Source organism: Pleurodeles waltl, chromosome 5, assembly GCF_031143425.1.
Source record: "Pleurodeles waltl isolate 20211129_DDA chromosome 5, aPleWal1.hap1.20221129, whole genome shotgun sequence".
Classification (NCBI taxonomy): domain Eukaryota; kingdom Metazoa; phylum Chordata; class Amphibia; order Caudata; family Salamandridae; genus Pleurodeles; species Pleurodeles waltl.
This window is the reverse complement of record NC_090444.1, coordinates 387935568-387951030: the sequence shown is the minus strand read 5'-3', so window position 1 is coordinate 387951030 and position 15463 is coordinate 387935568. Positions and strand designations below refer to the sequence as shown.

Genomic DNA, 15463 nt, shown 5'->3' with positions numbered 1-15463 from the left:
AACTGTGATGAGCACACCATTGTTCTATACTTTGTGTAGAGAACAGTGTAAGACACATTAATAGTCACAAGAAGATGATTAGCACATCATTGTTTGCTATTGGAGTATTAAGCTTCATGTACCTTTTTGCAGTAAAAAAGTGACAACCTTACATCACAATTTTATAAGTAACTAGTTGTACCTTCTTTAAATCGTAGGGAAAACCGTACAGTGTAGTGGATCTTTACTTATATTTTTGATGACCTGCAACAACTGTGGAAGGAGACATGGAGAATATAACTTCAACTTATTTTTGTCTAAGCCTTTTACAGGAACCACCATTAATGTAGAGCAAATGCAAGATAATGTTCCAGAACTTTGCAAGGGTATGTGGAGCAAATGTAGAAATAGAGTGAACATTGGTAATAATATTCTACTGTTTTGGAAGAGGAGGGTAGAATGTTAACTAGACATACACCCCTTATCTTGAGTAAGTACGATTTGTGAAAGAGACTACTGGGAGAAGTGGAGACAGGTGAGGCATATATAACAAGCCTGAGAAAATTAGCTGCTACAGGTAAATAGATGACTGAATTAGAGATTAATATTTGCTATATTGAACAGCAATACAGTACAAAAAGAATTATGGGTAAAAGAGGAATGTTCTATGGTAAGGTGCCCCTAATTGCCAAACCCCTAGAATATATGATAAGATGTGTGGACAAAATGAAAAAAGGATAAAGTATAGAGGCAAATACTGTGGGGATGAACACATTAGAGAATAGAGGAAAAGCATGGTAGGTTCGAGAGAAATTTTTTCATTTGTGGATTGGTGGGATACATGACGAGTAGTAAAGACCATCCAGCAGTAAAGGCCATGTACAACAAGTGTGGTAGAAAGGGTACAAAAGTTAAGATTGATCAAAGTAGAGCACAAAGAAAGAAGCTAAAAGGTGTGAAAGGGGTGTGTGAACAATTTGTGTTACATCTGGGACACAAAAAGAATGGAAAGCCTTCTTCACAAGCAGTAATTGATAGGATGATTTTCGATGCCTTTCCCCGCTTGACCACTATATGTTGGAAGAGATTTTCAATCAAAATGTAAATGGGAAACAAGATACACAGAATGGATATTAGACCGGGATGCTATTGAAATTAGGCAAATAGGTTGCAATATAACTGTGGTTGAAAGAACCTATGTTAACTCAAAGGTGGTTGTGCTATAGGATGGCCGCAATAGAGGAATCTGTGGTATATGTGAATCCTAATGCTCAATCACAGGTACAAGCTGACAATTCAGGCATTTTCAAAGCTTAGCTGAGATGTTTGAAAATGGATGTATACCGGAACTGTTGTATCAAAGTAAGAAGGAAAGCAATTGTCATGCATAAGGCAGTTCAAGTAGAATTGTAGAGACAGCATATAGTTGTCATAATTGTTCCTATGCAAACAACTGAGTGGTTATCTACTATTATGTTAACTAAGAAATTCAGTGGATAAATACATTTGTGTCTGAACTTAAGAGCACTTAATAACGAGATGGTTGTGGACAAACTACTAAACATGTCTAAGATGAAGTTTAAAGTGATTCAATCTAAAAAAAATTGGGCAAGTTTTAATCTAGCCTTGGCAGAGCACCAGACTGATTTGCATGAGTCACACAATCTGACACCATTTATAACTCTGATGAAGATTTACAAATTTGTCAGAATTATATTTTTGGTTTCTATTGGGCACATACGTCTGTAAGAGAATAATGGCTTCAACACTTGAGGACTGGTTGGAGTTAAATACTTTCAAGGTGACTTCGGGTTTATGCAAACCATGAGAGGGGCCTAAAGCATCATCTATGGTCACTGAAGGTTCAAAGATCATGGACAAATATTAGTAGGAACTGAAGCTAGTTACCTAGGACATACTTTTCTTTTTTTATGATGAGACCTAATAAGACCTAGTTTGAGACTATAAAAATCTTCCTGTACTTGATTATAAGCAAACACCTTTGACATGACATGGTTCACAAAGCATTAAAAATGGTGGGGTGTTACAGATTGTGAATGGAATTCATCTGTATTACTCAGTAGTTCAAATGCTTGAAGGGACTTTGAAAGGCTGTTTTCCAGGTGTCTCACTTATTCATCCAGAGCACAAGATATACTCCTTGGAAGTCTTACATGATGAATATTATGGCTCCTCTGACTGCTTCTAAGACATTATTCAAGCCACTATAAACAATGCAATGTCATATTTATTGACTCTTTTTTCATATAAAAAATAAGGAAGAACCCACCACAGATACTGATTGTTAGAAATGGGGTATTTGGTTGGCAGTCAGGTTACCCCCTGTCCAAGCAAGGACCCTCACTCTAGTCAGGGTAAGTCACACACAATCCAACTTATCCTGTGCCCACCCTGGGGTAACTTGGCACTGAGCAGTCAGGCTTAACTTAGAAGGCAATGTGTAAAGTATTTGTGCAATAAATCATACAATAACACCATATAGCACCACAAAAAATACACCACACAGTGTTTAGAAAAATATATAATATTTATCTGGCTAAATGCAGGTCAAAACGATCAAAGATGCAATAAATGTAGAGATATTACTGAAAAATAATATAAAGTGTCTTAAGTCTTTTAAAAGCAAACAAAGTCTCTTTCAAGCACAAAGTTCCTGGTTCGCGTGAAAAATCTCCTCAAAGTGCCACAGAGGAGGAGAAGCGTGGAAACAAAGGGGTGTGCGTTGATTTCTCGGGCTGCACACAGCGATGCGTCATTTAGTTTCCACGCAGGGATGGCTGTGCTTCGATTTCCGGTACTCGTCGTGGATCCTCTTCAGTTTGCGGGGTTTTCAGATGCCCTGGGGACAGTGCGTGGATTTCCTGCGCTGGCAGGACAAAGTCACAGGAGCTGCATCGATCCGGTGGGTGTTGCGTTTAATTTTCTACTGCACAGCAGGCGCTGCGTTGATCCCTCTCTGGAAGTCGGGCTGCGTCGTTCCGGCTCTGCTATGAGTTGATCAAGGGGCCCATGCATCAAATGTCTGGTCGCTACGCTGGCGCTGCATCGATCTTCTCATTGCAAAGTCGGGCTGTGTCATTCCGGTTCGGCATGTAGTGAAATTTTCATCGCGGTGCCAGCTGTGCATCGTTTCGGGCAGGTTGTGCATCGAATTTCACTGCACAAGGAGCCCTTCTTGAAGAGATGAAATCTTTTTGGTCCTGAGACTTCAGGGAACAGGAGGCAAGCTCTATCCAAGCCCTTGGAGAGCACTTCTTCACCTCAGCCAGAGAGCAGCAAGGCAGCAGAGCAACAGCAAGGCAGCAGTCAGGTGAGTCCTTTGGGCAGCCAGGCAGTTCTTCTTGGCAGGATGCAGGTTCTGGTTACAAGTTTCTTCTCCAGGAAGTGTCTGAGTTGGTAGGGGCAGAGGCCCTGTTTATATACCCAAATGTGCCTTTGAAGTGGGGGAGACTTCAAAGAGTGGCTTAGAAGTGCACCAGGTCCCCTTTCAGTTCAATCCTGTCTGCCAGGGTCCCAGTAGTGGGTGCGGCAGTCCTTTGTGTGAGAGCAGGCCCTCCACCCTCCCAGCCCAGGAAGACCCATTCAAAATCAGATGTATGCAAGTGAGGCTGAGCATCCTGTGTTTGGGGTGTGTCTGAGTGAATGCACAAGGAGCTGTCAACTAAACCCAGCCAGACGTGGATTGTAAGGCACAGAAAGATTTAAGTGCAGAGAAATGCTCACTTTCTAAAAGTGGCATTTTTAAAATAGTAACATTAAATCCAACTTCACCAGTCAGCAGGATTTAATGGCACCATTCTGGCCATACTAAATATGACCTTCATACTCCTTTCAGATCAGCAGCTACCACTCAAACAATGTATGAGGGCAGCCCCAATGTTAGCCTATGAAGGGAGCAGGCCTCATAGCAGTGTAAAAACGAATTTAGGAGTACATAGGGACATGTCCTGCCTTTTGCCTGCACAGCACCCTGCCCTATGGGTTACCTAGGGCATACCTTAGGGATGTCTTACATGCAGAAAATGGGGAGTTTTAGGCTTGGCAAGTACTTTTAAATGCCAAGTCAAATTGGCAGTGAAACTGCACACACAGGCCTTGCAATGGCAGGCCTGAGACAAGGTTAAGGGGTTACTTAAGTTGGTGGCACAATCAGTGCTGCAGGCCCACCAGTAGCATTTAATCTACAGGCCCTGGCAACACATAGTGCACTCTAACACGGACTTATAAGTAAATTAAATAGTCCAATTGGGTATGATCCAGTGTTATCATGTTTAAAGGTAGAGAGCATATGCACTTTAGCACTGGTTAGCAGTGGTAAAGTGCACAGAGTCTTAAAACCAGCAAAAACAGTATCTAACTAGTGGAGGGAGGCAGGCAAAAAAGTTAGGGGTGACCACCCTAAAGCTGTCAGGTCTAACACTGATCACGTTACCAAAATGTTTTTGACAATTTCTCTGAGATTCCACTTTAAAATCTCCTTTTCAGTCTCAGATAATGAATAGACATGTCCATGGTTCTTGATTATTTTTGTATACCAAAAATAAGAAAACACTCACCATAGATGTTGATTAGGTTACCAAAATATTTTGTAAACTTTCTGTAAAATTTTTGTAAACTTTCAAACCTCCTTTTCAGTCTCAGATAGAGAATTACCTTACCAAGAAGAGTTGAAATAGAACAAATGAGCTAAGGGGGATAAAAAAAGACTCTTGTGGCTTTTCAAAGACGTCGGCAAAGGCATGATACTGATTAGGCATTGATTCCAAGAAAGTATTTGAAATTTGAGAATTGTTTTGCAATATTTATTGAGTTTCAACATTTCAAAACAATCTTACATTAGCATTTTTCCGTCAAGTATGGTATGAGCTCCACCCATACTTGGGCATAATTTGTAGTAATATTAAAGACATAGAACGTAAAAGCACCCAAGAGTAGCTTTGAAAATGAGGATTATTTCTCAAACACCAAACATTCATCCCACATTTCTACCCGGGCTTCCCCGACTCCTTCTAATTTATCCATGGACTTCACTAACAAATGATACCCTTATTCTAAAGTTGCATTACTCTGCCTTAATACAACTTAGAGTGATTATTTTTCCACAACCTCTACGTTCTTTCCCTCTAATAACTTTTGCCGATCCTGTTGAAAAATAACGCAGTCCAATTATTCAACCCTCTTTGCAAGCTGTGGAATTTCAAAACAATTCAATGAAAGTAGAAATGAGTCAGTGGGATTAAACAGATTGTGACATAATCCGCTGGATTGTTTGAGAAGAACTCTTCCATTAACCCATTCATATTAGGTTGATGTTGTAGCAGGACCTGTGAAGGGTTCCCGGACTAAACCATTTAACTCTATCTGGTTGTTAGTTTTATAAACAATACTTTCACAGTCCATTATTCTTGCAACTTCAGACAAGCACCCTGCATGTAGTGGTAGAGATGGTCTTCTCCAGTTCTTTAGGTTGCAGACTTTTGCTGCCATGAGTGCTACGCGGGTCATATATGCCGATATTTTGTAGGGACTAAATTGTCCATCATACTATGCTTGAGTGCCAGTTGTGCAGGGGGTGAAATAGTTATCTCTTGTGAGTCAGAGATTTTGGACCAAAAATCGATTCAATCTAGTTAAATCCCATAGTTTATGCATTAGATCATATTCATTCTTGCCACATTCCAGCACATCCTGCACATCCTGCCCTAGTAAACCAGCTCTCTTCAGTCTGTCCTGATACAAGGATCTGTTGTTTCTCTTTACCTGGCCATCCCCTATGCCCACACGGGTGTTATTTCCTCTTGGACACTTTAAAGCATGGTCATGTTTTCTTTGCAGTGGTTGGGATTGGGCTGATGGTGCTGCATCTGGGTCTTTTAGTTTTGACATTGCACTGTTCAGCTGCAGTTCAGTGATCCTTGGAGTACATGTGCCCTGGCACCTGCAGAGAAGTGATGGCGTTTTATGGTACCTATGTGTCTCCATGCTGTGCGAAGGGAATGCCAGATCATGACTTATGGTAGCCCCTTGAACACTCTTAAGAACCAGTACACTACAGTCTGATCTGAGATGGAGATGATGATTTTTACTGAAGCCTTCCTTTCACATCCATCATGGCAGAAGTCTTAGTGTATGTCCATTTTTATTTTTCAGATATAAAGGTCTTCAAGAGAAGTACTTCTCTGGGCTAAATTTCCAATCATTCTCAGAATGGAAAGTGGTAGGTGACAAGTTGGAGAATCCCAACAAATGTGCATGGCTGGTAGTGTTCCCAAACCTGCAAGGCAAACCACACTTAGGATGTCCTCTTCTCACCCCTTGAATGGGATTTGCTACTGCAGATTTATGTGAAGAACTCTAGAGCTGTAATGTATTTAAACCAGTTAGATATCACTTTGTGGATTTGTGGCAGGGGAAAGGTAGATTTGATTGTAAACATATGATTATTATCTAATTTACATTTGTGTTTAAGGCCCCTAATCTGTACCACATGATGTGCGAAAATAATTCAGTAATCAGGGGCTATGCAGAAATGAGCCTCTTGGCAAAACGTTGTTCTGAGCCAGGGAGCCAGGGTTTGAGCATGCACATAAAGCATGAGGGCTGTGAGAGCAACGCAAGGTAAAGATTAAGTCCTTTTCCAGAGAGGGGATATTGGGCCAGATGTAGGTAGATTCCAATTTGCGACTTGCAAATTGCGAGTCAGAGCGACTGGCAATATGCGAGTCGCAAATTGGAATGTAGGATGGTGTCCCTGACACCATCTGCGACTCGCAAGGGGGTCGCAAAGGCCCACCTCATTAATATTCATGAGGTCGGTCGAAGTTTGCGACCCCCTTTCGAGTGGTGGCATTCACAGGGATGGTGGCCTGCTGCGGACAGCAGACCACCATGTCTGTGACTGCTTTTTAATAAAGCAGTTTTTTGTTTTTGTAATGCAGCCCGTTTTCCTTAAAGGACCACTGCCTGCTATGGAAAAAATGTTTGCAGCTCCATTCACAATGGGGAAGGGTCCCCTGGGGACCCCTTCCCTTTCGTAAATGGGTGCAAACTGCGATTGGTTTGCGACCGCGTTCGCGGTTACAAAGCAATCTGGCATTAAACTGCGACTCGCAATTAGGAAGGGGACTCCCCTTCCTAATTGCGACTCACAAACCCGTTTTGTGATTCAGTAACCAGGTTACCGAATCGCAAAATGAGTTTTGTGCTTTGTAAAGTGCAGTTTGCACGTCGCAAACAGCGAAATTCGCTGTTTGCGACGTTCAAACTGTTTCCTACATCTGGCCCATAGTGACTAGTGATGACAATCATTCAATTATTGGACTAACAATTCAGGACCCAAGTCCCTTCAGAAAGGCAGTGTAACTCCATGATAACTCAAACCCTCAGCCGTGAAAAAGAAAAGTACTCAGGGTTAAGCAACATATTCCCATTGTCAAACACCTTTACCACTTTGGATGTGGTTGAGGATTTACTCCTGTAAAAGACAGTATTTGGTTCCCATGCAGGGTGGTGAAGGGAAGAGAATGCACAGAAAATGTGTGTAAATATAGGGAAGTGTGTTCTTCCATAGGGAAAGGAATGGTTTTTCTATCAAAAAATGTATATGGAAATGCACATACATATTTATACCCGCATAAATGTACATCTGTTACTTCTAAGTATATGTAAATATCCACACATGAGAGCACTCCTGTGAAGCTGCTACTGATGCAGTTCTTTAGGAGCACTCACTACAGTCTGTAATTTCTGATATTTGTGTGAATGAGACACCATGAAGAGTAAATTAGAAGTTCCTATTGTCAGAATTCTGTGTTCTGTAACGTTGAGTTAGCACGATTAACCTGTGAAAGTACAGTGGGGACCATAAATGAAATATGGAAAAACTTTATATACGTTTGACACAAGTGTTGTTCAGGTGGAAAAAATAAAACATCAAGGTACAGTGATTGGTCTACTGGTTTTGTGAAAGTCAGTCAAGGAAGAGAAAGGCAATCTCACCGGGTTTATTAACGGATAGAGATGCATACCAGCTCATTTCCAACTGCTTGGGCAGATAAGATACCTGTAGTAGGTGACGATATGGACACTCATCCTGAAAAAACCTGGAGTTTCAGCAGCACAAAATAACATCCTTTCCTATATTGCTTTAAGGTTATCTAAACCCAGAGAGGGAGTTGTAGAGTAATTTAAACTGCAGTGGTAGAAGAAAACTGCTTACAAATTGTGAGAAATTGGGTTGTTGTTTGACTGGGGTATGCGCCCTGGTCAAGCAACAAGCACAATTCTTCTCAGGGCAAGGTACAAGCAGATGCCAAATGTACCTGTGCTCACCCTCTGGAGCTTGCTTAGAGCAGTCAAGCTTAACTTGAAGACAATGTGTAAGTATTTGTGCAACACTTAAAACAGTAAAACTGTGAAAACATTACAAAAAAGGATCCTACACCAGGTTAGAAAACTAGAACTTAATTTAACAAATAATCCAATAAATAGAGCTTGAACTACGAAATTTTAAAGAATAAACTGTAACATTTTTCTTAAAAGCCCAAAACACCAACTTTTAATATCTGGTGGTGTGGACCGGAACAAAGTAAAACGTTCAGGCCAATCATGATGGAGCGTGTGCTGGCTACAGGGATCCAATTAGGCCCACTTTACCAAAGTACTTTAAATCCTAGTTGCTGACCGTTGTGTTGTTTCCGAACCATGCAATAGAGGCAATGTTTTGGCTGTGCACTAGCGATGATGCATTGGTTTAGAGACGTGGCAAGGCTGCAGTGTGAGTCCCTGCTGCAACAAGAATCTAGGTGCTTGTGCTTGCGATGCGAAGGCCGATGTCACGGATGCATTGAACAATCAAGGTGAAGCGTCTTTTCCGATGAGCCCACAGGCTGCTGTGAAGAGTTTCAGCACTGTCATTGAGACTCTGTTAACAGAGATACGAGGACCTTGTAGAAAAACATTGCAGTGGCGGTTCTGAAGGCTGTGTGCCATTCTGAAGATGTGAGGTGTGCCAGCGATAAGAGTCCGGTTGCGTTGGTTCCGACCTAAGCAGAAGAGGATGTGTTGGTTCTGTTCCTCACAACAGCGGTGATGCATTGATTCTGCTCCTCCGGCACAGGATGTGGTGGTTCCACAGGAGCACACACCTTTGGAGCACTTCGATGGGACCTGAGATGGCATCACTTGGCAGGGCTGACTTACAGATGGCAGAGTTGAGGTGCGAGAGCAGGGTGGTTGGAAATCATTTATGTCCCTGAGACTTCAGATCAGGAGGCCAGCCAGCTAGCCACTAGAATCAGTTTGGGTTTTGTGCTGGACATATGCAGGTCCACTCCTTATCACTCTCTGGCAAGAGGGCAGCAGGCACAGGTCAGAAGAGCAAAGCAGGAGTCCAGCAAAATGGCATTCCAGCAGAGTGGCAGACTTTTAGCAGCAAAACAGGTCTTCTTCCTGGCAGAGTATCCGTAGGTCCAGAAGTGTACTGAAGTGGTGGTGTCAGATGTCCTGAACTTATACCCAGTTGGGCCGTTAAGTGGGAAATACTTCAAAGACATGTCTTTGTAGTGCACAGAATCCCTGCCATTCCTGCCCTGGCTCCAGACTCACTGCAGAAGGTTATTCAGCCCTGTGTGTGTGTGGATAGGACACAGCCTTTTCAGGTGTAAGTGAGGTTGTGCCCAACTCCTCCCTCTCATCCTGATGAGGATGGCCCATTAACGCCCTGAGCTCGCATTATGTGTGACTGTCTAGGAGGAATACACAAAGCCCAGCTGTTATTCCCTCCCAGACATGTGATCAGAGACAGGCAGAAGGCACCAAATGGCAAATGCCATCTTTCTAAAAATTGTATTTTCAGAATTGCACTTTAAAATCCGCCTTCACCGTAAGTTAGGATTTAAAATTATGATTCCAAGGACACACAATTTGAGGGGGTATCTCTTCCCATTGGGACATTATGCTTATAAGGTAGTTCCAATCCTATGGGAGAGATAGGCCGTGTAGTAGTGAAAAATGAATTTAGGAATTTTTCAATATTAGGACGTGTGAAACATAAAAGTACATGTTTAACTTATTAAATAAAGTGCACCCTGCCCTTGGGGCTGTCTAGGGCCTACTTTAGGGGTGACATATGTATTAAAACTAAAAGTTTGGGCCCGGAAGATTGCTGACCTTGCCGGTGACAGAGTAGTCTAAAACTGCACACACCGGCTCCGCAGTAGCAGGCCTAGGACATGATTAGAGGGCTACTTAATTTGGGGGCACAATCAGTGCTACAGGCCCACTAGTAGCATTTAACCTACAGTCCCTGGTCACATGTAGTAAACTCTACTAGGAACATATAAGTAAATTAAATATGCTGATTGAGAATAAGCCACTGTTACCATGTTTTAGGAAAAGAGCTCAAGCACTTTAGCACTCGTTTGCAATGGTAAAGTGCGCAGAATCCTAAGGTCAGCAAAAATCAAGTCAGCAAAAACAGGAGGTCTGAGAGCAAAATGTTTGGGGAAACCACACCAAGGATTCTAGATCTAACATAAATAATACATGCACAAGTATTTACTGTAGTGCTTCTTTAGAATTGAGGGCGTGTTGCATTCACTTGTGGAACATGTTGGAATACTACCAACACGCTATTGTTGTCTGTTTGTGCATGTACAATTTAGTAAAAATGAAGTAAGTGGTGCAGAGAGGGTGAAAATATCTTTTGTGCGCATTCTTTGTCATAGTTTAGGATAAATGTAAATCAAGCAAGGTCTGTTCACATTCTGTTTTGGGTATGGTTTCAAGTGACCCCCACAGAACCAAGAGACTTATGTTGCTCAGCCATGAGCTCTATGGCATAAATATTCATGTACTCTGTAGGAACTTCCAGCCTGTGCTTTAGCTGGGGAATAAAAGTGGGCAAAAGGTGTGGCATGCCTCCCAATAGGAAGCAAGAGACTAACTTGCATGGGCTGTAATGACTCCTCTGAACTCTCAAGTTGGAACTATGCCCATACTGTTGATGCCAGGCTGGTAAATCCTGTTCGACAGGTGAAATAAGCAAAATGTAACACTTGAGAAGACAGAAAGTGAAGTTATTTCTCGTGTATACTCTGTTGCTGAAGTTCCCGGCTTTTGTCGTATCAGACACGTGACTTTGGGTTTGTTTCAGGTCCAGTTCGCTTTAAACTGGAATTAGTGTTAAATGTAGGAGGATACTGCCAATTTGCCTGTGGCACTCCCCACACACCACAACAGTCACAATCCAATTTAGTGTAGCCAGATACTTTCACCATCTTGAATATACCCTGGCACAATGGTGTTTTGGGGCCTGTTTGTTGGAAAGCAAACAGGAACTACTGTAACAATAAGTAGGCCAGGACCTGGAACTTTTCTCCGTTGGTCAGAGGAACTCTGGGTGCCCCCAGCCGGCATTATCAAACCGTTTTAATGTTTTTGAACCATACTTGGAGTGGCCACAAGTGAATAACCCTTTTGGTAGCTGTGGTAATCATGTTGTTCCCATATTAATATAGCTGAATGTTACAAAGTGCAATTTACAAGCCAAAAAGCCAAACAAGATTTGGTAGGTCAGTGTAAGTTGTCAAGGTCACTTTTGAAATATCAAGGTACATATCTTGTGCCAGGAAATGCAAATATTTTGTAATTATTTGTCTTAGTTCCTAATGACTCGGTGAGTATTTAGGATAAGTCTAATATTTTTTAACCATCTTTTTTCAGTTATTTTTTCTTTTGATTTTTAGAGAGCAGGAATTCTCTTACTAAATCTAGTGCTTTTATTTTGCTTCGAAAAAATAAGCCATGTTTAAGCCCAAGTTCCTCAAATGTTTAGAGTTATTTTTTCACTTTCTTGTAAAAATAATTCCATTGTGCTGTAATTACACCTTACACTGGCATAGTCACCAAAAGTATACTTTCAATTAGTGGATTTGGGTGGCATGAAGTAGGATGTATTACAGTGTTTGCGGCAGTAAGGTTTCCATGAGTGGTGGCCACTAGATGGTCATTGGACACCTTAACAGTAACGTCAAGGAACACTATCCCAATTTCGCTGAGACTCGTAGGGAGTCTGTCTTTGTATTCCCTTTAAGAAATGAAAATACTCAATAATAGAGTCCTGATCAGCCTTCCAAATAAAAAAATATATCATTCATGAATATCAGATAGAGACATAGATGTTGCATACAGTTGTAACTCTCTTTTGCCACACATAGTCCTTTTCCCACTATTCCCAAAAATATATTTCAATTATAATTTTTTTTTATAAAATGCCCAACCACATTTACGGTTTATGTGATCATTTGCTCATGTTCTCAATTGTATGTAGGCTGCACGATCCATCAATTAAACACTATGAGGCATATTTGTGATTGAGTTGCATTACCATTGCACCACGCAAAGAAGAGTAAGAGTGACGCAAAAAAACAAAGTCAGATTTAACAAGCCACGCAAGGCCGCCTTGTGTGGCCCTGCATGGCTTGATAAATCTAGAGCAATGCAAAGCTGCACAAATCACTGCATTGCGTTACTCTTCCCCACGGAGGCATTCCATGGGTTGAACATAGGTGTTCACAGGCCTCCAACAATGGATTTTGACGCATTCCCAGATTTACCAACACTGTTAAACTTGGGAATGCGTTAAAATGCTACACCTTCCCAGGGAAGGTGAAACAAGGAGAAATATATTTGTATTCCTCCTCATTGTTTTCTCTTTGTAAGTGTGTTGCATTCTGCAGCAAACATAAAAAGAGGAACATGCCTCTGAGGATTGTTCTTTTTGTGCAGGAACGTGCTTTTGGGAACGATTAATCAATTTAATTTCAATAGTGACATTAGGATTGATTGTGAACTATGACTGAATGTTTTCATACAGCTAATTAGCTATAAAAAGGAGAGAAGGAGAGTGTTAGAACTATGATGCCACTCAACTGAGAAATACTTCACGAACATTTCCATAAGCTCTAAGGAAGGATGAAGGCACTGATTTTAAATGTGAATGTTAAGTACACAATAACGTGGGTTTCAAGTCTGGACGTAAATATTTAATATTGTTTAGGGGTGGAAGGAACTCGTTGAGTTTTACTCCACAGAGTTCCAAAGAGTTATATAAAAACTCAGCAAGATTCCATGGAGTTCCACCCACCTTGATATAAGTACTGCTATTTTGTGTGCTTGTGCCTTAGATGGTCAAGCGCTGGTCTGTTCTGGGAGTTGTCAGTATATGGGAGAGGATGTGGCTTAACGACCGGAGCTGCCGACTTTGGAGCTGGCGAACCCGCTTTGAGTCTTGGCGACGGCTCAGCATCATGTGACTCTGGTCAAATCACTTAGGGGCATCTTTATACTCTGTTTGCGCCGGATTTGCATCGTTTTTTTAAACGCAAATCCGATGCAAAACTAACTCCATATTTACACTTTGGCGTTAGACCCATCTAGCGCCAAAGATCTTGGAGTTTGCGTCATTTTTTAGCGTGGACACCTTCCTTGTGTTAATGATATGCAAGGTAGGCGTTCCCGTCTAAAAAATGACTCCGAGGCATGTGCGCCGTATTTACACTCCCGGGCACAAATGGCGCCCGGGAGTGGGCGGGTCAAAAAAAATGACGTCCAGCCGCTTTAGCGTCATTTTTTAACGCCTGGTCAGGGCAGGCGTTAAGGGACCTGTGGGCTCGGAAGGAGCCCAGAGGTGCCCTCCCATGCCCCCAGGGACACCCCCTGCCACCCCTGCCCACCCCAGGAGGACGCCCATGGATGGAGGGACCCATTCCAGGGAACTGAAGGTAAGTTCAGGTAAGTATTTTTTATTTTTTTTGAGTGGCATAGGGGGGCCTGATTTGTGCCCCCCTACATGCCACTATGCCCAATGGCCATGCCCAGGGATCATAAGTCCCCTGGGCATGGCCATTGGGCAAGGGGGCATGACTCCTGTCTTTGCTAAGACAGGAGTCATTTAAATGGGGGTTGGGAGTAAAAAAAAATGGCACTAATCGGGTTGAGGCGAAAATTTTGCCTCAGCCTGACTTGCCCCATTTTTTGGCGCCCAAGCTCCATTTTCCCCTACGCCGGCGCTGCCTGGTGTAAGTCATTTTTTTTTACGCACACCAGGCAGCTCCGCCGGCTAACGTCATTCCATAAATAAGGCGCCAGCATGGCGCTTTGGAATGGCGTTAGCCGGCGTTACATTTTTTGACGCACAACTGCGTTGGCGCAGTTGTGCGCCAAAAAGTATAAATACGGCCCTTAATATCTACCTGGTGCTCATGTAAAGCACTCCAATACCTTCAGGTTCTGTTTGTGTTATATAAAACTGCAAAAAAAAAAATATGTATATGGTGTCAACTAGTGGCCGCTGGTGGTACATGCCTCATCATGAATATCAATATATCACAGATCAGGCCTGCTTTATCGGTATAAGTTTATGAGTGGCAGCCAGGGTGAAGCTTTACAAAGAGCGGGGCTTGGGACAAATAGCCCCAGTGTCTTCCGCCTTGTGACGGCCATGCTCCCATCTTCATTCTTCAGTAATGTTATCTCTCAATGAAATACATTACCTAGGATTTATGAAGGTTACAGCTTCAGATGTCTTGTTCCTTCTACAACAAGTTTCTAAATGAAGGTTCACTACATATCCATGGATGCTCCAAGGGGGCAGCAATATGTCTTCAACTCCCAATTCATTTCCAAAATCAAATATATACTGCACACTCATCTTCAAAACTTGTCCGTATGTGTTCTGTGGGTAAGTGGCTGTAAATTGTAAAAGTCTCAGAATGCGGTGTAAAGATCCTTTTAATTAAAAGGCCACGTTCCCATCCTCAGAGAGAGTGTAACACAGTCTGAGGTCTCAGCAATGCGCTGACACTTCTCCTTCAAATTAAATATACAGCTCTTAATTGCTTTAGTGCAATGCAACTCTTAATCCCACAAGGTTTGTTTTTTCTTGTACAAGCAAATGCAAAGTGCTTGCACCCTCTGAGAATAAACATATTGAAAAAACAAATCACAACTATGCAGACTGTTCGCAGAGAGTTGAACTTCCCAAGAGTTATTGTAAAAAGTGTGTTTATCCGAGGCCTGAATAAAGAAAATGCCTAATCCTATATCAGTGTGGGAATGCAGCATCCCTTTCACACTGGGAAATCATATATTGTTCAAACAATAGAACAATTTACTGAAGCTAGGCTAAAACATTAAAGTGAAAAGTCCAGGGATAGACTGCAGTACAAACAGAAGAGGAAAGAAAGCTCAACCTGTTATGAGGAGATGCTCATACTCTCCAATAGAGGGCATTTGATATGGATGGTTCTTATAAATGTTACACCCAAACAGTTCTATTGATATCAATGCATAGCAAAATGTACTCCAAAACTGAATCAGTCAGAGTTAAACCTGAGCCCATAGTTAATAGTGTGGGCTCCATCGGTACGGCATGGCTCCTGCAGATTGCACACAAATGATG

At 42.1% G+C, this 15463-nt stretch overlaps 1 protein-coding gene across 2 annotated transcripts in view; it reads left to right on the top strand.

Moving 5' to 3' along the window:
- The window catches only part of PLCB1 (phospholipase C beta 1), a 2042221-nt gene that overhangs the window by 1430697 nt on the left and 596061 nt on the right, over positions 1-15463 (top strand). The gene's annotated exons all lie outside the window — the stretch shown is intronic.